General features: G+C 41.1%; 1 long non-coding RNA gene across 5 annotated transcripts in view; it reads right to left on the minus strand.

The window, feature by feature from the left end:
- The window catches only part of LOC122802528, a 701,752-nt gene that overhangs the window by 307,392 nt on the left and 370,221 nt on the right, over positions 1-24,139 (minus strand). For 2 of the 5 annotated variants that reach the window (XR_006364952.1, XR_006364951.1), the window contains one exon: positions 14,763-14,915. The exons of the other annotated variants lie outside the window; for them this stretch is intronic. This is a non-coding gene — a long non-coding RNA (uncharacterized LOC122802528). The remainder of the gene's footprint in view (positions 1-14,762; positions 14,916-24,139) is intronic. 5 annotated transcript variants of the gene reach the window in all.

The raw sequence follows: 24,139 nt of genomic DNA on the forward strand, positions 1-24,139 counted from the left end.
ATAAATGATCTATCTATTAGTATTCCCTAATCTGTAACTATACAATATGCAGACGACTCCACGTTAATTTCTTCAGCCACAGGGCCGTCTGAACTGCAGTCCCTCACCCAGAATACCTTTGAGCTTGTAGAAGTATGGTTTCTACAGCGGTGTCTCCTCCTTAACCCCAAAAAGACTAAACTCTTGCTCTTTACTCCTACACAAATGTCCACCCCACTTAACTTCACTATCAAATCTAAAAATGGTACAGTCATATCTCCTGACACTACTACTAAGCTCTTAGGAGTAACTATTGACCACTGCCTTAACTATGATATGCACATCAACATCACTAGCAAATCAGTAAACCGAAAACTTGGCTCCCTCTACAAAATAAAGCCCTTCCTTACTCCCATAGCTAGAACTACTATTGCCCAAACGCATCTTATCTCTACTCTCTTTTATGCCTCCCCTATATAATACAAATCTATACAAATGCATCCTCCACAAGCTGTCAGCCTCTTACAATAATATTGCCAGATTTGCTACCAGCTCCCCTTTTAGAACACACCACTGCCTAAATCTGAAGCAGCTTGGCTGGCTTGAATTCCACAATCAAATTTTATTTCATCAACTGAATATTGCACATAAAACCCTTTACCACCCAGAAAACATACCAATTCTCACTAGTCTAATCTTCCCATATAAGAATCTTACAAACCTATGCTCAGCCAATAAACTTCTGGTATCCATACATAAACCCAACAACAAAGCAGGAGATTCCCTTTTCTCTAATACTGTGGGAAAAGTTGGAGCCTACTTCCCAGTGAACTCACAACACTATCTTCAACCACTCTCTTCAAAAAGAAACCACAACAATACCTTAGAAACCATTGGCTATGTCCCTGTTCAAACCCTGACTAAGACTATCTCTGTCTATTTAAATCACAATCAGTCTTCCCATGTTTCTTACTCACTCTAACATCTAGATGCTCTAGTTGCTCATATACAGCTAAGATGTAATTAACCTATTTTTCTCTCCTGAGTTTCTCCCCCTCCACTTACTCTTCCAATCCTGTTAACTACCTGATCTCCCATATTCTGCAGAAGACTGTCTTCCCACAGCAGTCACTAAAACAAAACAAAAAAAAATAATAATTACCTTATCTTATTTTTGTGCTATTCTTCTGTTCCATCAATGTTTTGCTAAAGTACCTTAATCACCTGTTTTTGTCGAGCAACCTATCTGCATCTAAAGTTTAATGTTCTGTAACTTATTACTTAATACTTTGTGTGTCTAGTCTAGTCTAGTCTACTGAAAATGGACATATATCCAGCTAGTCTAGCCCGGTCAACAAATGTAAAATAAAATAAAATAAATAAATAAAATAAATCTCACCTATACCTCTGTGTGAAGGCAGATGTGTCCCTTTTTTCTTTCAACATACACACAGCAAGAGGTCAGTTGTGTTGACTAACATTAGGTTTTGTTTGCCTTTTTCCTACTGGTTTGTACTACACAGACTTTATCATTGGTAGGACATCTTCACTTAATGTCACCCCCTCCCATTGTATCTCATCTGCAAATCAAGATTCATAGGTTCATAGGTTGGTACTAGGCTATCAGCCCTAGGGCCTATACAAGCCTAGCCATAACAATTCCCTGGCTATTTCTTCCCACATTATTTACTTTCCTGGACCCCTGTCTAGCAGGGCGACTGACGTGATCCCTGGGGTGAATTTCCTTTCTCCCATCCAATCGTCAAGGTTCCTCTTGAAGAGGTCCAAAGAGGCACTCTGCTTGACATGTATGGGCAATCTATTTCAGAGTCTGGGGAGTCCCTGGGTCAGGAACCTATCCCTCCAGCATGTTTTGTTTATTGTGATGACAAGGTTTAGATCCCTGGAGCGTGTAGCTCTGAGGGATTGGGATTTCTTTACGTGTAGCATGTCCAACAGCTCTGGGTTTGACATGGCCTTGTATGTTAAGCAGAGATTGCCTCTGAGTAGACGATATGCGACAGAGTATAGTTGGAGTTTTTTAAGGCGGTCAGCGTAGGGCATCTGCTTTAGGCCTGTGATTCTTTTAGTGAGGTATTTCTGAGGCCTTTCCAGTTGTTGCAGATGTCTTGAGAGGTACATACCAAATGGGGCGTTGTATTCTATAATCATGGGTCTAATGAGGGATGAGTACAGTGGGACAATGACCTCCTGTTTTCTGGATGAAAAGCCCTTCGTGATGAGGTGTGCCACATAGAAGGATTTCCTGACTGTTGTGGCGATGTGGTTATCGAAGGTGAGACCACTGTCCACCTGTGTCCCTAAGTCTCTTATCACAATTTCTGTGTTTAGTGTACTGCCACCTATATGGTAATTCATGGATACATGTTTTTTCCCAAAGGGGATAACAATACATTTCTTGGCATTGAGCTTGAGCCCATGGCTCTGGCACCAAGCATCTGTTTCTGTAAGGCCCTTTTGTAGAGTATCCACATAATTTGGGGATTCAATAATGGCTCCCAGTTTGCAGTCATCTGCAAACTTTGTTAGCCAGAGTCCCTTAGTGTTGACCTGTACTTCAGAGAAGTAGATGCCAAACAAGAGCGGCCCCAGGACTGAACCCTGAGGTACACCACTTGTCACTTGTCTGGAGCTGGATTTGGAGTCGGCTACTTTTACAGTGTGGGTTCCATCAGTAAGCCATTTAGCAACCCATTGGGTGACATAGGGATTAATGCCCAACTTAGCAAGTTTATCTATGATTCCAGAGTGAGGGATGGTGTCAAAGGCCTTGGCAAGGTCTAGATAGGCTGTGTGGACCACCTTACCCTTGTCCATGGCTCTGGAGACTGATTCAAAGTCGTCAATGAGGTTCAGGAGACAAGATCGGCCCTTCACAAACCCAAACTGGGTGGGGTCCAGTGTTTGAAGGTTGCCAATGTCTTTGTTTAGAAGTTCCATGATAATACGCTCCATGGCCTTGCAGATAAGGCTTGTCAGACTGATGGGACGGTAGTTTCCGGGATCCAAGGTGGATCCCCCCTTGTGGATTGGGATAACTGTAGCTCTGCGTCACTCAGTGGGAACGAAACCTGAGGTGAGGCTATGATTAAACATGACACTTAGGTGAGGTGCCAGTTCATATTGTAGTTCATGTAGTACACAGCCCGGGATGTCATCTGGTCCCATGGATGCTGTATTCTTGGCTTTAGAGAGTGCGTTTTGTACCTGTGTGGCCGTTATTACTGGAATTTGGCAATCGTCCGGTATTGAGATGGGCCATTTAGGGGTGAGAGGGGTGAAGTTGGCACTGAATCGATCTGCCAGGATATTGGCAATATCCTTCGGATCAGTATATTTAATGCCATTCTGTTTTAGCTCAGAGCAGATCTGAGCATTGCCATTTAGATTCTTGACATAGTTATAGAATGCTTTGTGGTTGTCTTTGGAATCTTTGGCAATTTTATTTTCGTAACTAGCTTTGGAGGATTTTATGAGGTATCTCAGTTTCTTACTGAGGCTAGTAAGGGAGTTTTTTGCATCCTGGGATTTTCCTCTTTTCTGCAAAAGTTTCTTCCTTTTGTTGTAAAGTTTGTTTATGGCAGGGGACCACCAGACTGGCTTCCTTGTTTTGGATGAGAGCATTTTGGTTCTATTTGAGATGGCATGATTCATGCATGAGTGGATGTGCTCGTACAGTGCCTTAGTGTAGGATTCAGCAGTTGAACTTTCAGTTCCCGTCTGCATGGGTGTCATGGAGTTTGTCACTTCTGACTTGAGTAGCATGAAGTTGGCTTTGGAGAAGTTTTTTATGGTGGTTTCTTTACTGGGGGGTGGAGGTGGGATGTGGATGTTAAGGGTGATTAGCTTATGGTCAGACCTGACTAACGAGGTGGTGACCATAGGTATGGAGCATTGATTTCCCATGTTGGTAATGACCAGGTCTAGGATATTGGAGCCCCTGGTGGGACTATGGATTAGTTGATCCAGGGCGTTGGAATTTATGAATTCCAAGAACCGTTGCGCAAAGGTGTTGGGACATGAGTAGTTTTCCCAGTTAATGGCAGGGTAGTTAAAAATCACCCAGTATTAGGGTGTTTGGTTCTATCTTAATATTTTCCAGTATGTTTAGAACGGTGTAGTGAGAATCTTGGGGTATGGTGGGGGATCTGTAGCAAGCTACAATTTGGATTTCAGTTTTACCTAGTGTTAGTTGCACTTGGAGAATTTCAGACACATTGTGTTGGCCAACTAGCCTGGTGGTGTGAATATCCTTGGTGAATATTGACACTCCTCCACCTTTAGTGTTTCGGTCCTGGTTTGGTGGCCGAAAAGTGTAAGAGTTGTCAATGTAACGGGTGTGTCAGCTGCTGCTCAACTTTGCCATAGCTGTGACTGCAGCTGTGATGGGTGACAGGGTTGGGAGTGTCTCAGCAGGGATGGGATGTTCCAACCTCTCCCCAGCAGGTAGCTTGGCTCAATCGCTTACTGCACCACATATGCCATTGTGACAGTATGAAGGGGAGGTTAACGGGGCATCAACCCACTGGATAGCTACTACTGTGAAGCTTTTGAAAAGAATTGCTGATTCCCTTGACTTGCTGACCTTTTCCACTGGGACACCAGAGGAGGGACTGGCCCTACTACCAGCCATACTGGAACCTCTCTGCTATCTAAAGTGTTCCAGTGGAATCCCTCTAAGCAGGTCAGCAGCCAGCAAGCTGTCTGTACTCCATTCTGCTCCCAGAGAGGTACACCCCATCCTATTTTAGCACACCTCAGTCCTTGTATGTGGTCCACTTCCTCCAATCTGTACATACTTTTCTCTGCCTAACCCATGTCTCTCCCCCCACCTTTCCTGTGCACTACTACCTTAACTTGTCTGTACTGTTTTGTGTTTACGGGCCCCAACTGAATACCTTCCTTATCCTTCCTCCCTTGTTTCATTATCTCCCTTCCATCAACTATTCTCCATCAATGTACAGAATAAGGAACCTATCCCCACAAAAATGTACCCTGCCTTCACCACCTGAAGTTTCCTTTATGCTTCCCTTCTATGTGTACATCTGCTTGCTGTGTGCCCACATTTCCTACTGCCTATTCTTCGTCTTCGACTTCCATGGAATTACTAAGTGTCCAGATGACAGCACCTCAACCAACAGATGCTTACAATGTGCTGTAAAAGTTAGTTCTATGCAGTACTTGTTGACAGCTTGCTCCTCCACTTCAAGTTACAGTAGTCTAGAGAGGTTCAGACTAGGTGGCACATAGTACACCTCCCTGATCTACAGCTTGTTGCTTTGTGCTACACTGGTTGGCTTGCAGTTTTTTTAGCATTATTCCACTTTCCTCACTAGAGCACTGCAATCTGCTCAAACATACACTATCACCATTTGGATGTCCATGTATACTTCAGCGGGTAGTGTATTGCTGCTGTGCAGCACATCTCTATGAGCCCTGGTTAAATCTTTAAAGATCAAGTTCAAAGTTTTTTTACCATTTCTTTTTAATAAACTAGTGTTTCTGTTTACTGTATGCTGAAGCAGCTGTCCAATTACTTCCTAATTTCATGTCAGCCAGCCCCACCTTCTGATGTTGTAATAACGGGCAGAAACAGCATGTAGTAGATATGTATGTTTTCTTTAGTCTGCACTACATTTTATTACAAAGTAAACAGAATGCAGCACAGTCACTCAGACAATAAATTAAAAAATAAATGCAACTATATTCAAATGAAAGGCAACAAAAGTAACTTGGAACAGAATCAGATTCTTAGTACAATACTTAGCATACAATGTATTAAAACAGATGTAAAACTAATAAATCATTGTCTACTAATCAGTAGCATAACTAGGGTGGGGCAACAGGGGCAAGTGTCCCAGCCACAAAATGTTGGGGGTGTGACCAGTAAATCCTGATATTTCATTAAAGCAATACTGGCTTTTAAAGGCCGGTATTGCATTGGTGGTCAAACCTGAGTGCTGTAAAACTCCATGTGTGGCCTAAACTGTAGCAATTACTTGCTACAGTTTAAAAATAAGACATTTTTTTTTTCTTTTAACTAACACTTGAGCACTGTAGCTCTCTGTCAGGGAAGGTATAAACTGTAGCAATTGTTTGCTACAGTTTAATTTTATATATATATATATATATATATATATATATATATATATATATATATATTTTTTTTTTTTGTAATAAAACACAAGTGCCATAACACTCTGTGCACTGCATGCAGGCAGCATATAAAGCAACTGTTTGCCACTGACAGAAAAAAAGGATGCCTAAGACCCTGACAAACAATTTTTAAAATAATGCATTTATAAAAATAGGCATTCTCCAATTATCCATTACACAGTATCAGTTAACTGTTTTTCAAATAAATTAATCATACCTGATAACAATAAATCAACACTGTTGTCTCCAAAACTATTAAAAGTTTTTCAAAAGTAAAGTCTATGGAAGTCCAACTATCAAAGTAAAACAAGCCATTAGAACAGGTATGGAAATGACCTCCAACACCAAATCTTGAACTGCTGGACACAGTACCTATTGCACACTCATCCAAATCTGCAACCATAGGAATCCAACTTCCCAAAACTAAACCCTCATGGGTAGTCAGAGTCTGTCCATGCACCTCTATAATCACATTTACTCCTTTCATCTGTGAGCAAGGTATGGAGTAAGGCATTTCTTGAGACTTTCGCGACCAGAACCAGAAATTGAATGAGTTCTATCTCATCAATGTCACTTCCTGCCAAAGGTCAGCTTGTGAAACTGCCTGAATAGAGTTAAAAGGCAGAATATTCTTACCATCAAGTTCCACAGTTAGAACAACTGCTGCAAAATACCGTTACCCAATAACAGCTAGACCAGAAGTAAGAAAATGGTAGTGTACCAATGGCACAAACACTGAAATCAAGAGATTTAGGTTTGGGATTTTGGTCTACATTCCACATGATCCCAGTGGGGGGGGTCTGGGAAGCTAAATTAGACTACCTAGAATTATTGTGGCAGTTTAGACTATAGATTAATAAGAAACCAGATTTGAATGATTTTTTTATTACTCCTGTGTTGAAATTAAAAGCAGCTAAATTATTAATTTTATTTCTTCTTTTTTGTTCAAATACATTTTTTCTGTTGTTGATGATATTATGAAAACCGGTTTTAGAACGTGTACAATGCTTCACTTGCTTTTTGTTTTTCTGTTTTGGAATTTTTAAGAGAGGGCTCATTAATATTTAAATATTACAATTTTTAAGAATGTTTTACATATGTTAAAGTTATTAATTTTTTGTGAGATGTTTTTTAACAAAAAAGCTTTTTGATTTGATTTGCATAATTAATGATATGAAGGTGTTGATTGTTCAACGTATTTAATGGACTTATGATGTAATTTCCCATTTTGTTCTGTTGAAGTCCTTTGTTGAATGTTAGGAGGATGAAAGTGCTTAAAGGACATGCTTTGTGAAGAGGTTTAATACACAATTCTGGATACAGCAACTGCTCTGTAGTAGCTATGTACCTTTCATTTGATCCTCACAGAAGCCAAATCTCACACATTGTTACCCACACATCCGCATGAGTGAGCATACACACACACCACAGTTGCTCTTAGGCAAAGGAATTAAATGAAATCACGATTGTCATGGGAGTAGTTACAGAGACAGACTATGATTTGCACATGGGAGTCAATAAGTTAGCAACAGTATTGCCTTAAAGTTGTGCATACGTGAGCAGCTGGGATGTGGTATATTCTTGACAGCTGGGATGTATGCAGAGCACAGCTATCATATTTTGGCTTACACTCCTGAAAACAACGCATAAATAAGTAAGTATTTTCATAAAAAAGGACACTTTTGTACCTACCATAAAAGTAGATGTTCGAGTGTTCACACTGCTGCAGTCATCACACTTGGGTTATCCTGCCGTCAGGCGGTCCCCACAGTCGGCCAGAGTTCCAAAGTCTTGGTCCGGCGTCAGTTGCTGTCACTTCTTCCCTGACGTCAGTGCGCCAGGGGTATATAAGAGGCATCCAACGCCATTTTCTTCAGTTTTTCTTGCCCCAGATGTCAGGTGCTCCCAAGTAGGTAGGCAATACATATTGCTAATAAAACATATAAAAGGAATACCTTCAGTTACAAGCAAATACACCACAAAGGTTGTACAGGATAGAAAGGTATAGAAAAGTTCAGCTAGGTCAGAGGGGATGGAGGGAGGGTAACCTGGACTGCAGCAGTGTGAACACTCGAACATCTACATTTATAGTAGGTACAAAACTGTACTATGTTCATCGCGTTACACTGCTGCAGTCATCACACTTGGGTTGAATCCCAAAGCTAAGTATGAGCAGTGGAACTAAACAGGGTTTGGAGAAGCTAGTAGGCCCTGCAGAACTGCAGTGGCAAAGCCAGCTCTGGTTTTAGAGTATAGAGGTAAGTGATGGTGCTTGGTGAAGGTGTGCACTGAACTCCAAGTTGCAGCCTCCAAAATATCCTTGGTTGGTACCCCTCTGAGGAAGGCTGTTGATGTTGCTGTAGCCCTGGTGGAATGGGGCCTAATGTTACCAGGTACAGGTTTCCCATGGTGTATGTAGCAGAAACGGATACAATGTCCTATCCATTTTGAAATGGTCTGTTTTGAGATGGCCTTTCCTTGTGATCCTGCAGCATAGGATACAAAGAGCTGGTCAGATTTTTTGAAAGCCTTAGTTTTATCCAAGTAATAACGTAATTGCCTGTGAATGTCGAAAGAGTGAAGGACCCTTTCCCCTTTGTTCAGGGGATTTGGATAAAAGGTGGGCAAATGAATGGTTTGGTTTAGGGCCACACTGGATACCACCTTTGGCATAAAGGAAGGGTTAGTTCGTAAAACGACTCTGTCTTGATGAAAAATGATGAAAGGCTCCACTGCCATTAGGGCCTGTAGTTCTGAGACTCTTCGTGCTGAAGTTATTGCTAGCAGCAGGGCAGTTTTCCATGATAGAAACTGTAAATCAGCTGTAAAAGCTGGTTCAAAGGGCGGTAGTGTAAGTTTTTCCAAAACAAAGTTGAGATTCCAAGTTGGTGTTGGTGCTCTCTGGGGCGGTCTTATGTTCTTAGCCCCTCTGAGGTACTGTCTTAGTAATGGATGTGAAAATATAGGAGGATCCGTGTTGTATTGAGCTGAAATAGCTGAGGCGTGGATCTTAACAGATGAAAAGGAAAGTCCTTTGTGCAACATCTCAGTTAAATATTGTAGAATCTGAGGAATATTTGGGACAAGGGGATTCTGGCCTTTAGCCTGGTTCCAGGCGCAGAATCTTTTCCATTTGTCTGAATAGACTTTCCTGGTGCTGGGCCTCCTGGCCTCCGGAATGACATCCATAACAGCTTTTAGAGAGAAGTGTTGACTGGTTGTTTAGGTAATTTGCCATGCAGCCAGATTTAAAGTCTTGAGCTGGCTGTGTAGAATCTGATTGTTTTGCTGAGTGAACAGGTGAGGAATTTGAGGTAAAATCCATGGTGGGCCTTTAGCCATGTTCCTTAGTATTGGATACCAGTGTTGGCGTGGCCAGTCTGGAGCAATGAGTATCATTTGTGGCCTCTCTAATCTGGCTTTCAGCAGCACCTTTGCCAGAAGAGGCAGTGGACGAAAGGCATACACTGTTAATGTTTTCCAACTGAATGAGAGGGCGTCCACTTTCCAAGCTAGTGTGTGGTATGTCCTTGTGCAAAATTTCCGTAGTTGGTAGTTTTTGGGGGGGAGGCAAACTGGGCTCCCCCATTTTTGAGTTATCATTGCGAATACTTGTGGATCTAGTTTCCACTCGTGAGGATCTATGATGTTTCTGCTTAGATCGTCTGCCAATGTGTTTTTCTTTCCTGGCAGGAATTGTGCTTGTAGTTGAACTTGGTAGGTCAGTGCTGTGTTCCACAAGGTCATTGCTTGCCTGCATAGGGGGTAGGAATGTGTGCCCCCTTGCTTGTTTATGTACCACATCACTGTGGTGTTGTCCGTCTTTATTAGTAGGTGTCCTGGATGTAGGAGGTCCTTGAAAGCTGTTAGGGCATTTTGTATAGCTAGCATCTCTTTTTGATTGATATGTAGATGCCTTTGATCTGCAGACCATTTGCCCTGAATACACTGTCCTGCCATGTGTGCTCCCCAGGCATAATAAGATGCATCCGTTGTTATAGTTTGCCTGGCTGTGGGTAAGGTAAAAAGCTGACCCTTGTTGAGGTGACATGCCCGAGCCCACCATAGAAACTCCTGTTGAAGGCAGGGAATGAGTGGTATTATTGTTTCCAAGCTGTGGCTGTGTTGAGTCCATACGCTTTTCAGGTACCATTGTAATTTCCTCATATGCAGTTTTGCATATGGTATTAGTAGTATGCAAGATGCCATGAATCCCAAGGCCTGCAGAATTTTTCTTGCAGGGAGTTGGGTCTTTGTTGCCATCATTTTGAAGTATCGAGTCAGTTGTCCTTGCTTGTCTGGCGTGAGATAAGCCATCTGGGCCATTGTATTTAAGCTGGCACCCAGGAATATTATGTCTTGTGAGGGCACTAGTTTTGACTTCTTTTCGAATGTCCTTGCTTTCTGCTTTAATAAGGCGGTCATCCAGGCATGGATATATTTGAATTCCTCTTTGTCTGCAGTATGCAATTACTGGTGCCAGGCATTTTGTGAAGACCCTGGACGCAGTAGATAAGCCAAAGGGCAGTGCAGGGAATTGGTAATGGGTTGAACCTGCTATAAATCAGAGGTATCTTCTGCAATTTTGACTGATAGGGACATGCAGGTATGCCTCCTTGAGGTCCAACGTTACTAGCCAAGCCTTCTTGCCCAGCATGGGAAGAAGTTGCTGTAGTGTTAGCATCTTGAATTCGGGTACTTCGAGATATGTGTTTAGAATTGAGAGGTCCAGAATGGGTCTCCAAGCTTTGTTCTTTCGGGGAACTAGAAAGAGTCTTTAGTAAAATCCTTGTCCCTGCTCCTGTGTAGGAACCTGTTGAATGGCTCTCATGTCCATGAGAGCTGTAATTTGTTTTTCAGCCTCTGCCCATTGATTTGGTGGCAGGTTTGGCATTCCTTTTATCCTTGGTAAAGTGTGAAAGTGGAATCTGTATCCTTGAGATACAATATTTAGGACCCATTTGTCTTTTGTGATGATGCGCCAGTTGTCTGCAAAAAGTGTTAGCTTTCCTCCCAAGGGAGCTGCCAAGAGGGATTTGCTTGGCAGTCTGAGGGGTAAGTCATTGTGTTTGTCTTCTGGTAGTTTGAGACCTGTCTTCTCCTCCTTTCTGGGTTGTGGCACCCCATTGTCGAGGCTTGTAAGAGCCTTGTGACTGACCTCTGCCCCTTGGGCGTCTGTATTTGCCCCTCTGTGGTCTGTCAGAAGCTGGAAAGGACCAGTTTTTGGTTGGCCAATTTCTGCTGAAACGAGGGGGTTGAACCTGTAAAAAATCCTTGACCGTCTGCATAGATTTTGCCCTATCCTCCATTTTCTTTAAAACCTCTTCTGCTTTTACACCAAATAAAACAAGCTTCCAATGAATCAAATCCACATTGCAAAGTATATTTTCCCACTTGTTCAGCTACATGCAACAAATCTTGCATTTCCTTGTAATCAGGCTGCTCTGTATGTGTGATCATTTTTTGTTTTAATTGAGACATCAAATATTGTTGATATTTCAGCATGTGAAACTGGCAATTTAAGGCCCTCATAGCTAGAGTAGCTGAGGTATATATTTTCTTTCCCCATCTGTCTAGTGCTCTAGAATCCCTTTCAGAGGGTACAGGATTTTTAGCAATAGAGGCCTTAACCCCTTTGGAACCCTGGGAAATGGTTTCTGGGTCAGCAACAGGGCTTTTATATAGGAATTTGTGAGAGTCAGGGACTCTGTAGTATCTGTCTGGATTGGCTGATGCAGGAGGTAGTGAATCTGGGTTAAGGCTAGATTCTGAATAAACATCATCCACAATGTCTAACACTGGTGGAATAGAAGTGGTCTGTGTTGGGGTAGTAAAAGGAACTCTCAGAGCCTTTTCTTAGAATCAGAGTAATCCTGGCCTTCCCAGTGGAAATGTTCCCTCATGGTATGTAAAGTTTCCCCAAAAGAGTAGCCTTCTGGGGGAGATGCTGAAGGAATAGACTCTTCAGCATCAGAGTCTTCATAAGGAGGAAAAGAATATTCCTGTTCCTCAGAAGAATCTGAGGAAATTGAAACCTGGTCAGAGGAAGCGTAGTCCTCCTCCTGTCTAGGCCTTTTATCAGGAGGGGGATGGGAACCCCTGATTAGGGTAATTAAGTCTTCAGCCATCTTAAGCATCTGTTTCTTAGGCATGGGGCCTTGTACTGGAGACTGCTGTACAGTCTTCTTTGCTTTTAAAGGAGTTTTCAGCTTTGCATAGGATTTAATAGTGAGTGTAGTCGGTCTGAAGACACCTTCTGCAACTGAAGGCGTTTCAACTGCACCGGAATCTCCTTCAGCCATGGAGTCGGAAGGGCCTAAAGATAAAGGTTTTGGAGGCCTAGCAATCACCTCTTGGGAATCGGATACCGCCTGGGGTTCTGAATCAGCGGTAGTCAGTGGCTGCGTAGGCGCCTCACTGAAAACCGGAGAACCGGTGACTGGCCTAGCAGAGGCCTCGGAGTCTGGTTTGGGTCTCGGCTGCCTGCCCTTATCTTTGCGTTTTTTATGCATTCCAGTCGTCAGTTGCTCCGACAGCATGGTATAATTAAATTTCCTACCACAATAATGTCGGGCGAAATCAAACCGAAGTTTTATAGTTCATTTGTTAAACCTAGCACAAAACTGACAACCTGTGACGTCGTGGTCTGGGCCTAGGCAAGGAATACAATAAGAATGAAAGTCCTTATGAGGTATTTGATTCCCATAAGAAATGCAATTGTTAACTTTTTCTGACATCGGACTGAGGCAAGAAAAGGTTCCCCAACGGGGTATTTAGCTTTATTGAAGACTTCAGTATGAAATTCGATTTGAAAATCTCAGGAGTTGGCCGACCGGCACTTGCGAACTGCTTCTGCTTCGGGCACCACGCGGCAAGAAAGACTGGAGAAAATGGCGTTAGATGCCTCTTGTATACCCCTGGCGCACTGACGTCAGGGAAGAAGTGACAGCAACCGACACCGGACCAAGACTTTGGAACTCTGGCCGACTGCGGGACTGCCTGACGGCAGGATAACCCAAGTGTGATGACTGCAGCAGTGTAACACTAACATCACACAGTTCATTCCAATTTTAAAATTAAGTGTAACAAGCATGAGTCTGCCAGCAATACAACACAAAAATACAACTTCTTTCTCCAATGCACAAACTAAACCTTAATTCCTTGAAAGGTAATGCTATATAAACAGTAAAACACTCAACTGCAACACTGATTAAATTACAAAACTGAATGTGAATGTTTTTATCCTATTGTAGTTGAAGCCCAGGGAAAAAAAAACATAACAGCAAGCTGAAAAAAGCCTGCCATGCTTCAATATTTGCAGCTCAACTCTAGCACTGCTAATCTAACATGACATCATGCTGGAGGGCGGAGTTTCAGAATGCCAATGTAAACTTTGTCTTTACAGTTTCAATGAGGAAGTAAATTGTGTCTTTCGGCTTTTCCCGGTTAGGGGTCACCACAGCGGAACTCTGGTCCACTAATGATTGGCAGTAGATTTTTACGTACTGGCTTGCTGGGCCTAACGCACAACCTTCAGCGAAGGAACGCCCATTCACGCATGTCGTCACACAGAAGATGCTCTAACTGAGAATCGAACGGGCAACGTCTAACTGTGAGGCGACAACGCTACCGCAGCACCAAATAATTCCCACCAAAGAAAACACACAACAATTGCCACTGCAGCAAGTGACACTGCTATTGCAAGCCATGCAAAACAAAAGTATATTACTTCAAAAACGTTCAATTACTTTAATAAATGCAGGTCTACTGAAGTAAATAAATTAAAAACTACACATTTTAGAATAAGAAAGTCTACTTTTACAAGACAAGGGCATACTTATTACAAAATGTACTCCTAAAAAACTTTGCACTTGATCTTTAACTGTACAGAGCTCTTACATGCAACAGGATGAACACTTCTTATACAAGTGAAATACTAAAGTCAAAATTAAGGCCACCAACTTCACGGATGAAAGGCTGTGACAACTTCTAAAAGGGGAATTGAATGTTCTCTTGTGAGAAAAACATGGTTTCTTAACACACATGAGAAACTAGGTCAGAATGGCATTCATTCTGTGCCACAGAACAATGGCATATAAAGCTGGCAGGACCCTAATCAGACTACGAGCCTACAAGTGATCTATGAATGGAATATGTAATTATCTCTACTAATTAGGTCAGCTCTATCTATAACTAAAGGCATTTCTTAACAAGAAATATGTGCTGTTAAAATGACCCAACTGATTAAGTCTGCAGTTACTCAATAGCAGATTTTAATGACTTAGCAACAGTCATAGATTATCCCCACAAAAATCTTGCTATAAAACTTCTGATAACATTCATAAAAATACACATAATACCTAATCATTTTTAAAAGCAATGATATCCCTGGCCACAAGTCCATTTTTCAGCAAGAAACCCTAGATATCTGTTATTCTGTGCATGTAGCAAAATCTTTATTTTATGAGTGATCCTCAGTCTAATTACATACAATATATAGACAGTTTCCTGCTATAGTTTCCAGTTTTCTGCAAAGTTAAGAGACAGCTGCATGAAGCTGCTCCAGTTTAATGGTCAATTCTAACACATCTCTATATGTACTGTACCCAAATAGTTGAGAAAGCTCCTTTCTGGGATGGTGGCGGTGGTGGTAACTGGCTTCTAAACCATCAATGACAGCGAAGAAGGGAAACATCAGGTATGCACAGTTTATGTAGTAGGAGGTCAGCAGTCGGACATCGTGACTTCATTGTCAAACACTAAATGAAAAAAAGGAAATGGAACTTTACCAGCAGATTGCCTTATCAAATCTACTACAGCAGATCCTTGAACTGTGCTTGCAGGTTGCATAAAGCAATACAGATAGCTAATATGGCAGATCATTATGGGAAGAAGCTGATTTAGTGGGGGAGTTCAAAGTAGGGTGTGGGTGTACCCAAGGTGCAAGACCAGCAGAAGCCATTAGTGATGTGAACGTAAGATGCAGTAAGTGATACAGAGCCAGAAAAGCAGTGTCAATACTGTGGTCAGTTACAGAATCACCTCAAAGCAAAGCATTCTTTCCAACTCCTTTTTATGAAAAATCTGTTAACAAGCAAATGCCTGCAACATGATTCACAATATTCTATCAATCTATAATAGTCTCCTTTTTCTTTAGCAGCCCATATTTCTGTCCACTAAGGCCCTACCTACATATAAGCACCTTTTAAAAACTCAGGGAATGGAAACACAAATTCCAACTTGCAGATGATTTTTACCTTCCACTGCACCTTCTCTAACCTCTCATTACAGCATTCTCCTCCCTTCCTACAATTCAGTCACCTTCAGGTGGTGGCATCACCTTCTACTGGCCCACTTTCCAAACAAAGAATTAAGGCCAACACCACTCATCTCTTGGGTTCCACTCACATTAAGATATGCACCCGGCATCCTAGCTCGTGGTGGCTGCAACAGTAGTACAAGGATCCCTGGATGAAGCTCCCTGTTTTCATATGCACCCTCCTATAACTTTCCTGCACATGTGTGTCTACTGTTGCCACAGTAGAAGTGCATGAACTTGTGTAAGCCTATTACTATTATAACACACTGGATTTATGAGATTGACAAATGTTTTCTTCTCAGAGCCTCTGTCTGCTGACAGTGAGAAGGCAACTAATTCCACAGACACCTCTCTATCAAAATACAGCAATCCTGCAAATAAGTTCCATTTACCCCAAACATCCAATAATTATTATACTGGATCATCCTGCTTCTGCACAAGTGCGACATGCCTGTATTCTTCAGGGATATTTAAGAGCTGCCATGACAGCTGCTGAGAGCTCCTCCAATAAAAGTGGTTCTACCATTCTGTTTCCCAAATGCTTAAGAATGCTGTGTGTCAAGCTGCAGTGCAGTAACAGAGACAAAATCACAAACAAATTTATATGGGCATCACACTATCACAAATAAACAGAAGCCAGGGACCCAGAACACATACATTTAAAGTGGTGCCTGGTAGTATAGCTCACAGGTTCAAGTTGTTAACTTGCTTCAACCTGCATTCCTGGGTTTGATTCTCGCAGTTTCCACTTGCAAACTATGTCTATCAGATAGCAGAGGCGAATGAACAGGGGCTTTAACCGGTTAACAAATAACTGAAATGAAAACAATTAAAAAAATAAATAAATAATTATAAAAACAAGCTCTTTAAAAACAGCACAGTCAAGCAAGTTAACACAAAAGAAATACGAGGCATTTGAGTATTCACAACATCAGTTGAGCAAATCCTTATTTTGCTATGTCATATGACTCTTCTTAAAACCTCTCTTTTTTATATAAACATCTTAACTAAATCACACCAATGAAACAGATACACATACAGTAATCGTAAACAAAACATAGTAACATTTTATTTTGTTTTCATGCAGTACACAACATGTGCTTCCTTTAACAGTTACCATTCAATCCAACATTACATAAACTGCTCAGTTCCTGACATCCCTTACACCTCTCTCCTCTGCTTGAACATGGTTATGCATGTACTGTTTCCACAAATTCCTTTTACGTCTATCTTATCTGCTCTTTCCCTTTTCTAAAGATGTCATCTCCATTACAGTTACAGCTGGTTTACATTTTAATTTCCATTTTCTTGTGACTGATTTTGCGGTAGCACATAGCATTAAAATTAGTAAGGTTTTACTATACCTTGACAATTTAAAGTCATTGTCCTGCTCATGAGAAATCATTTCCTTAGTTACAATAATTTGCTGCCCAACATTTTTGGCAAAATATACTGAAGGGAATTTTTAAAATCTGCCAACTCAGTACACTCCCAAAACATATGGGCCAAAATAATGGAAAAATGTGTCCATAACTAACTTATGCTCTATCTCACTCAGAATAAACCACTGGCCAGCTCTCAGCACAACTTTAGGCCAAACCACAGCACCACCTCAGCCCTCCTATCCTTCTCTAACTCCATTAACCACAACCGAAACAATAACAAGCTTACCTCATCCCTCTTCTTAGATCTCTCCAAGGCATTTGATATGGTCAACCACCAATTACTTATCCACACCCTAAGGACACTCTCACTAACTAACTGTGCGATTAAATGTTTCCAATCTTACCTGACCAGAAGACAAGCAGTACTATGGCAGAACACACTATCCACCCATCTACCAATCACACTAGATGTTCCCCAAGGCTCCATATTAGGACCACTTCTCTTCTAATATTCTATTATCTATCTAATATTCTAGTAATCTGTAAACATAAGATCTTGCTTCCTTTGCTAATTTTCTTCTATAAATTCCAGACCCTCTTCTCTATTTTATATAGCCCTACTTGCAGTTATCCCTATTGGCAAAATCTTCTTTCTCTATTCCCAGGTTGGCTTAGTTCTTAGAATATTTTCTGGTGCTTTATGAATATAATATCAGAATGTAAAGTTCCTGACTCATAGAAAATATCACATATCATACCACTGCATAAAGGAAGTAAATCCCTTCAGCTGACCATCTACCACCCCATTGCTATTTTATCTCCCCTTTCTAAAATATTGGAAAGAGTTGTTCATTCTCAACTCATGCAGTTCCTCCTAAAAATGACCTACTAGCCAAGTCACAACATGGCTTCAGACCCCCCATAGCACCACCACAGCACTACTCTCATTCACTGAAACCGTCAATAACCATAGAAACAAAGGACTATTCATATCCTCCATATTCTTAGACTTATTCAAAGCCTTTGATATGGTTAACCATACTATGTTCCTAGACACTCTATCTGCCCTTAACAAAAGCTCCTCCACCATATCTTGGTTCAGTAACTACCTATCAGACTGTCAGCAAGCAGTTCTATGAAGGCCAACTGTGGTCCATATTACCAGTAGCCACGGGTGTCCCTCAAGGGTCCATTCTCGGTCTGTTGCTGTTCTCTCTTTTTACTAACCACATAGCCTCAGCCTCAACAGTGCAATACGCAGATGACACAACTATTATATGTGCTGCCCCCACCCTAAATGAAATAAATCAAACCATAACTCAAAATAACTTTACACTAGCAGAATCGTGGTTCACCAACATCAAACTGATTCTTAATCCCACAAAGACAAAACTCATTCTCTTCAGTCCTGGGAAATCTCCCCCTCTAAACAATGACTTTACCATAAAATCTAAAGATAATATGATAATCAACCCAACCACACACACTAAACTGCTAGGCGTAGAAATTGACAATAATCTGAAATTCGACACACACATAGCCCAAACAATAAAGAAAGTTAAGAAAAAGTTTGGCTCCTTTATAGGAACAAACAGTTCCTCATCAAACATCCAAAGCCACTATTGCAAGGACACATCTCCTATCTATCCTCCTTTATATGCCTCTCCTATATTTACTAGCCTACGCCGCAGCGAACTAAACAAAATGGAATCTTGTTACAAGAAGATTGCAAAATTTGCCACTGATGCCTCTTACAGATCCCATCACTGCCTTGCCCTCAGGCAACTTAATTGGCTTGAGTTACCACGGCTACTCTTATTCAACCAACTCTCAATAGCACACAAACTCTACCTTCCAGAAAAAAAACAGCACCTCAGCATTTAATTCATCCCTACACCACCACTAGAGCCTTAAGATCCAATAATCAAAACCTCATTAATGTTATCACACATAAAAATGAAGCTAAGAACACTCTCTGTCTACTCCATTGCCAACATCTGGAATTCATTCCCAAGCCAGTTAACTTCTACCACCTCCTCCCTCCAATTTAAAAAAACTCCTCAAAACCATTACTTAAATAACTGGCTTTGCCCATGCTACTCCCCTGGTTAATCCACACACTGCACTGTTGTCAAGATTTTACCAAGCTCCAACGATTCCTCCCTGTCTCTCATTGTATACTTGTTATCCAGTGTTAAGACCATTACAATGTCAGTCGACCTATTTAACTTATGTGAGTTTTTAAACAGAACAGTAACCTTCCTCAAAAAAACAAACAAAAAAAAAAACAAAACTCAATTTATTCCTTTTTCTTTCCAGCTGTAAACATTTTTCACTATTGTTACTACCTAGTAATTGTCACCTATGTATGACTGTGTATTCTTGAATGAATAATAATATACTCATATGTTTTCTTATTATGTCAAGCATATATACTACTATATTGTCTTATTGTTACGTGGAGCTTTTCTCCTAGAGCCTCCGCTGGAAACGGACCTGTGTCCAGTCGGACTTCTCCGGTTAACAAATGTAAAATAAAAGAAAAGAAAAAAAAATATTCTGTATGGTTATTATTCTCCTTAAAGGCCTGCATCTAAAATCTTATTCTCTCCTTACTTCATAACAACCACCTTGTTTCAGCATCATTTTCTACTTTGATTTGTAAACCTATGCTTCTGTTAGGTATATCAGCCTTAACACTGCAGCTCTGAAATACTCCCACTTCATATCTGGTAATCCTAAACCACCATGTTCATGCAGAGAAAAGAACAGCTGCACAAATACTACTTGCCTTCAACAGTAAATGTTCTAATTCCTCACACTACCTCACTGGCATTTAGTGTTATCTGCCAAGATAATCCAGTAATTTCAATCTTTCAAAAGCTGAGACTCCTCTCTCTTCCTGTGACAGCTGACTGGCTCAGCATATATTGAGTGGGAAGCCTTCAGTTGTCACAAGAAGTGCGTGTTTTGGCTTGTACAATTCACAGCCAGTTACAATACCATACAACAACCAAATCCAAAAACAACTGAAACAAGAGGTTGAAATCCACCTCAACTATGCACAATCTGGAGAATGGCAGGTGGGTGCTGCTACTGAGGCTGTGTGAAATTTCAACTTCTACTGCCTACAGGTAAGTAGGATTTGCACAGCTGTACTATGTTTAGGATTCCCACTGCCTCAGTGGCATATTCCCAAAGCTTACCTTACCTAGAAGTTGGAAAGTTAAAAATCCAGGAGCCCTGGAAAATGGTCCTAGCAAAGCCTGCTCTGGAAGTTGAGAAAGAATACATTTGTACTGCTTTGTGAAGGTATGAGCAGAGGACCAGGTTGCTGCCTCTAGAGTGCTTCCAGAGTCCACCCATTTCCAATATGCCATCGAAGAGGATAAGACCCAAGACAAATGAGCCTTAACATTGTCTGGGAGGAGATTTACCATGGCGGGAGTAGCAAAAAACAATAACAGAAGACAACCATTGTGCAATAGTTTGCTTAGATACAGGTTGACCTTTCCTGGTCCATGTTTAGGTTCAGCATTAATAAAGGGCTTTGTTCTCTCAAGGTAGTATCTGAGTAGCCTGTGCACATCCAACGTATGTAGTATCTTGATGGCTTGATTCAAGGTAAACTTGGAAACAACTATAGGCTTAAATGATGAACTAGTGCATAACACTTCCCTGTGCTAGTGAAAAACCTGATATGGTTGGCCCACCATAACGGTCTTATACGTAATGAACTGTAAACCCATCTGAGAGACAGGTTCAAAAGAAGGCAAGGTCAATTTTTCAAGAACAAAGTTCAGCACCCAGTGAGGAGGGGGTTGTTTTCAAGGGGTCTCACATGCAACACTACTTTCATAAACTGACCATTAAAAACACAGAGACGAAAGAGGGGGGTCCTTGGGCAGACAAGCTGACATGGCCACAAGATGCACTTTGACAGAACCATATGACAAAACCATTTCAAAGTAGCTCAGACAAATATTTTCAAAACTACAAACATTGAAACCCTTTTGAGACCTCTGTTATTGTCTAGGCACTACTAATAAAATCTCTTCCATCTGTAAACATAAGATCTTCTAATTGCAGATCTTCTTGCCTCTTTAAATACCTGCTGCACCTCCTCTTGGAACAAGTGCCTAAAAGGTATCAAAATATAATCATCCAGACTATCAGTTGCAATTGCTTTAAGTTTGGTGTGCCATTCACCTCCTGATGATGTGAAAGCAGAGCTAGTCTATGATGAAGCCCTTGTCCAATTCCATTAAAAGGCAGAACCAACTTTGCTTGGGCCAGATAAGGGTTACTGTAATGATCTTTAGTAATTCTTTACGAATCTTTAGAAATACCTTGGGAATAAACAGAAAGGGGGAAATGCATATATGGACATCCCCAACCACGGCTGCAAGGATGACAAACAGAATTTTTTTCAGTTGTCTGTTTTGAAAGTAGGCAAACTGATATCAAGTCCAAATGGACCTTCCATTCATGAGTGTCTGTCAAGGATCTGCTTAATCTGTCAGCCACTGTGTTTTTCTCTAATGGAATACATTAAGTCTGAAGTGTCAGAGAATGTTGCACAGCCAGCTCCCATATCATCACTGCCAACAATCAAAAAGGGTATGACCTTGTACCCCCTCCCCCCACTTGTTCAGGTACCATATTACATTAGTGTTGTCTGTGATCACTAGAAGAGGACCTGGAGTCCATAAGTGGTGAAGGACTTTGAAGGCATGAATCACTGCCCATATCTATTTTACATTTATGTGCTCTGACATGTCCTGATGACCCCACAAGTTTTGCACTTGAACTCTCATGGACACTGCTCTACATGCAAAATCTGAAGATTCTGTCTGAATAGACTGGACTGGGGTCTGAAAAGAGAAAGAGTCCTGGATTCTGAGACAGTTTATCCCTCCACTACTACAGTTCGTTTCACAAATCCCAGTACTGGTACCTAGAAATCCCAGAGATGAAAGTGCTGGATCCAACAATCCTTAATGTACCATTGATTCTTTCTCATGTGTAGCCTGACTAGTACGATCATCAAGATCACTGATGCCATGAGGATTAGAATTTTGAGGAAATCTCATTGTGGGCATGTCTAGAACAGAAAAATCCAAGAAAATTCCCTGATAAGCCAGAACCTTTTCTTCTAGTAGGAATGCCATCCTTTTTACTGTGTCTATCCAACACCCCAGGAAAACAATTCATTGAGAGGGCTGTGAGGAAGGACTTTTGAAGGTTCAATTTGAAGCCCAGCTAGAAAGGAGGGCTGGGACCCTTCTAAAGGACTCTAAGCACCTGAATACAGAATCTGAACAAATCGGCAAGTCATCTAAATAAGAAACAATATGGATGCTTCTGCAATAGACAACTACTGGGGCCAGACACTTTGTAAATGCAGAAAACTAAAAACACAAGATAGACACAGTAAAAACCTCAAACCTTTCCTGAAATTGAGAGCAACAGAAATATGATAACTGTCCTTGAGATCTAGAGTCACTATGAAACAGTGGTCTGGAAACAATGATATTACCAACTTGTAAGGTGACATTTTGAATTTCAGACGTTTATCAAGGGTGTTTAAAAAGGACAAATCTATAATGGGTATTCAACAGTGCTCCTGTTTTTGTACCAAAAAGATTCTATTGTAAAATCCATTGCCTTTGTGTATCACAGGCTTTGGTTCATGGACACCTGCTTCTACCATGTGATGGATCATTGGAGGAACCACTCTGTCTGTTCTGGTGGATGTGGGGGAATTCCCTTGAAGGGGAAGATTTTCTATCCACTACCAAGTGTATCCTCTCCATATTATTCTTAGAACCCAATTGTCTGAGACTATTACTTGCCTGGCTGAAGGATTGAGAGAGAGCCTAGTGGACAGAGGAAGCTGAGGGGGGAGGGTACAGGTGCTGTGTGACTCGGCATAGTCATTCCTTTGCAGGGGGTTAATCCTTTTTTGGAAAGAAACCCCTTTTTGTTTGGTTTCAAAGAATTATTCTCCATCCATTTCCTTTTGGATACCTGACTTTTATTTGGGATTTTTTTTTTTTTCTGCCCCTTGAAGAAATATGCCCTGATAGCAGAGAATTTGGGTAATGAAACATCCTAGATAATCCATGCATTAATTTACCTCTATTATTCCATTTGCTTGAGAACAGAGGCCCCAAACACCAATTCAGAACTTAAAGGTGCATTCAGAATTAGTCAGAGAAGTTACATTACCAAGCAACCGTCTTAATACAACAGAAGAGGCAGCATTTCTCAAGACTAACTGCATATTCAAGCACTTCTCTCAAAGCATGTTTAGAAATCTGAGTTCAAATTAGAAACAACTGCATTCAAGAAAGACTTCTGCTATGCAGGTAAAGATGCGGGAAAATCATCCAAACTGCACTTACACTGTAAAATAAATTTCTACATATAGCCTTGATAATTTAACATTCTAAAAGCTAGATTACTAGCAAGACGCATCATTTTGCCATGAAGATCCAACCCTTTTCCCTCTTTATCAGAGGGCACTGGATTAGATGAAGCCAAGGACTTTTTATTTTAGCAGGCTGCTGGTGAGACCAAAGCTGGATTAGCAGTCAAATGAGACAAAAGACATATATCCAAGGAGACCCTATATTTTCTCCGAGCCTTTTTAGGGACTCCTAGACTAGATACTGGCGTCCTGTAGGTAAATTTATAAATATCTTCCAAGGACAGTAAGAAAGGGAAGGTAGTCACAGAGCTGGGCATCTCGTACTCTATAAGGTCATACATCCTGCCTAGCTCTGGGGTAGTTCTAGACTGCTCTTAAGCCAAAACATCACTAAATCTAGCAATCATCTGAGGAAAAGTAAACACTTGCTTAAACTTAAGCTCAGGTTCACCTCCTGAAGAATCAGAGTGAATGAACTCAGGGTAAACTAGGAAATCACCATTGTCCTCATCAGATACCATATCATACTCTGAAACAACAGAAAGGTCTCTAGCCAAACTAGCACTACAGCCATGTATGGGAGCACAACCACCAAAACTAGCTGTCTGCAAAACACTATTACCCATGCAATTCACATCAGCCTAATAAACAGCTACAATCTGATTATCAGTTACATGATAAAGCTTCTGATTATCAGTTACATGATAAAGCTTCTGATTCTTTTTCTTGTGAACTTCACTGCTAGGTAAAATATCTGGGGAGACAGTATTAAGTCTGGTAAGGGGTCTTTTATCCTGGACTACTCCTGTCCCTACAAAGTTTGGTTTTCCCATAACTGTACCAGAT

Source organism: Protopterus annectens, chromosome 5.part0 (assembly GCF_019279795.1).
Source record: "Protopterus annectens isolate FY-2018-M chromosome 5.part0, PAN1.0, whole genome shotgun sequence".
Classification (NCBI taxonomy): Eukaryota; Metazoa; Chordata; order Ceratodontiformes; family Protopteridae; genus Protopterus; species Protopterus annectens.